Below are 3,586 nucleotides of genomic sequence, written 5' to 3' on the forward strand. Positions count from 1 at the left end.
CATTCAAATTATGCTAACTTACAGTGAGGGGAAAAAAAGTATTTGATCCCCTGCTGATTTTCTACGTTTGCCCACTGACAAAGAAATGATCAGTCTATAATTTTAATGGTAGGTCTATTTGAACAGTGAGAGACAGAATAACAACAAAAAAATCCAGAAAAACACATGTCAAAAATGTTATAAATTCATTTGCATTTTAATGAGGGAAATATGTATTTGACCCCCTCTCAATCAGAAAGATTTCTGGCTCCCAGGTGTCTTTTATACAGGTAGCGAGCTGAGATTAGGAGCACACTCTTAAAGGGAGTGCTCCTAATCTCAGCTTGTTACCTGTATAAAAGACACCTGTCCACAGAAGCAATCAATCAATCAGATTCCAAACTCTCCACCATGGCCAAGACCAAAGAGCTCTCCAAGGATGTCAGGGACAAGATTGTAGACCTACACAAGGCTGGAATGGGCTACAAGACCACCGCCAAGCAGCTTGGTGAGAAGGTGAAAACAGTTGGTGTGATTATTCGCAAATGGAAGAAACACAAAAGAACTGTCAATCTCCCTCGGCCTGGGGCTCCATGCAAGATCTCACCTCGTGGAGTTGCAATGATCATGAGAACGGCAAGGAATCAGCCCAGAACTACATGGGAGGATCTCAAGGCAGCTGGGACCATAGTCACCAAGAAAACAATTGGTAGCACACTACGCCGTGAAGGACTGAAATCCTGCAGTGCCCGCAAGGTCCCCCTGCTCAAAAAAGCACATATACATGCCCGTCTGAAGTTTGCCAATGAACATCTGAATGATTCAGAGAACTGGGTGAAAGTGTTGTGGTCAGATGAGACCAAAATGGAGCTCTTTGGCATCAACTCAACTCGCCGTGTTTGGAGGAGGAGGAATGCTGCCTATGACCCCAAGAACACCATCCCCACTGTCAAACATGGAGGTGGAAACATTATGCTTTGGGGGTGTTTTTCTGCTAAGGGGACAGGACAACTTCACCGCATCAAAGGGACGATGGACAGGGCCATGTACCGTCAAATCTTGGGTGAGAACCTCCTTCCCTAAGCCAGGGCATTGAAAATGGGTCGTGGATGGGTATTCCAGCATGACAATGACCCAAAACACATGGCCAAGGCAACAAAGGAGTGGCTCAAGAAGAAGCACATGAAGGTCCTGGAGTGGCCTAGCCAGTCTCCAGTCCTTAATCCCATAGAAAATCTGTGGAGGGAGCTGAAGGTTCGAGTTGCCAAACGTCAGCCTCAAAACCTTAATGACTTGGAGTAGATCTGCAAAGAGGAGTGGGACAAAATCCCTCCTGAGATGTGTGCAAACCTGGTGGCCAACTACAAGAAACGTCTGACCACTGTGATTGCCAACAAGGGTTTTGCCACCCAGTACTAAGTCATGTTTTGCAGAGGGGTCAAATACTTATTTCCCTCATTAAAATGCAAATCAATTCATAACATTTCTGACATGCGTTTTTCTGGATTTTTTTGTTGTTATTCTGTCTCTCACTGTTCAAATAAACCTACCATTAAAATTATAGACTGATCATGTCTTTGTCCCCCTCACTGTATATGGCTCATGCAATGGGATGTATTTTCTGTAATGTCATTTGAGTTGACAACACAGCAAAGATTGAAGGGGACACTTCCTGCTTTTATTTCCTGGCATGGGTCTAGTTAGAAGATAACAAAGTTCCGCCAACTAATAAAGTGGATGTAGATCATTTGAAAAATGGTTTAAAATGACCAGAATGACAGTACAACAGTTATTCTATGTGCTTACTGAGTAGTTAGCTGAAATCAATTTGTTTCTTTTCGAATGCTCCGCATGGAATTATTCCGCTGTCTTGACCTGTATATTAACGAACTAGGCATGGGTACACTCAAAATGGCTGTATATTAACGACCTAGGCATGGGTACACTCAAAATGGCTGTATATTAACGACCTAGGCATGGGTACACTCAAAATGGCTGTATATTAACGACCTAGGCATGGGTACACTCAAAATGGCTGTATATTAACGACCTAGGCATGGGTACACTCAAAATGGCTGTATATTAACGACCTAGGCATGGGTACACTCAAAATGGCTGTATATTAACGACCTAGGCATGGGTACACTCAAAATGGCTGTATATTAACGACCTAGGCATGGGTACTCAAAATGGCTGTATATTAACGACCTAGGCATGGGTACACTCAAAATGGCTGTATATTAACGACCTAGGCATGGGTACACTCAAAATGGCTGTATATTAACGACCTAGGCATGGGTACACTCAAAATGGCTGCCAGTCCACCCATTATGTCATCATTGACTTGAATGGGGAGGCCCATTCTATGGATTCTATTTCTGTGTATAAATCTTAGTCTTTGTGTCCCCATTACAGAATGACATCTTTGAATGGGCTCGGGACCACAGAGTTCACCACAAGTTTTCAGAGACCGATGCCGACCCCCACAACGCCATCCGAGGGTTCTTCTTCTCCCACATCGGTTGGCTCCTGGTGCGTAAACACCCAGACGTCATTGAGAAAGGGAAGAAGCTGGAGCTCAGTGACTTGAAGGCCGACCAAGTTGTCATGTTCCAGAGGAAGTATGTATTCCTTCCCGATGATCAATTCATACAGTATTGGTTGCATTTTCTCTTCCATAAATATTTCTGTTCACTCCGTACTCTGTGATGGCACTAAACCTAGCTTAGTCATTGTTAGATTATCAATATGGCTCATAAGGGTTGAGAAGCTTCATAACAATGGTAATTCCTAGTTTTTTAATGAAGATCAGGAACATCCATAACCTCATGGCATGTTATGTATTTGTAACTGAATAATGTGATAATCTGTCAAAGAAGAGCCTGCCAGCCGAGACCGTGTTGCTGTGTTGGGAGCTGTACAGATATATCTATTAAACTGACAGTTTGAATAGACCTTTATCTTCTGTGCTGCCTCCATATGATGGGTATTTCAACATATCATGGAGGATATGTCTGTTCTCTTGTCTTCTCCACAGGTATATCAACATATCATGGAGGATATGTCTGATCTCTTGTCTTCTCCACAGGTATGTCAACATGTCATGGAGGATATGTCTGTTCTCTTGTCTTCTCCACAGGTATGTCAACATGTCATGGAGGATATGTCTGTTCTCTTGTCTTCTCCACAGGTATTACAACATGTCATGGAGGATATGTCTGTTCTCTTGTCTTCTCCACAGGTATTACAACATGTCATGGAGGATATGTCTGTTCTCTTGTCTTCTCCACAGGTATTACAACATGTCATGGAGGATATGTCTGTTCTCTTGTCTTCTCCACAGGTATGTCAACATGTCATGGAGGATATGTCTGTTCTCTTGTCTTCTCCACAGGTATTACAACATGTCATGGAGGATATGTCTGTTCTCTTGTCTTCTCCACAGGTATTACAACATGTCATGGAGGATATGTCTGTTCTCTTGTCTTCTCCACAGGTATGTCAACATGTCATGGAGGATATGTCTGTTCTCTTGTCTTCTCCACAGGTATGTTAACATATCATGGAGGATATGTCTGTTCTCTTGTCTTCTCCACAGGTATGTCAA

This window comes from Coregonus lavaretus (assembly GCF_964263955.1).
Source record: "Coregonus lavaretus genome assembly, contig: SUPER_36_unloc_1, whole genome shotgun sequence".
NCBI lineage: Eukaryota > Metazoa > Chordata > Actinopteri > Salmoniformes > Salmonidae > Coregonus > Coregonus lavaretus.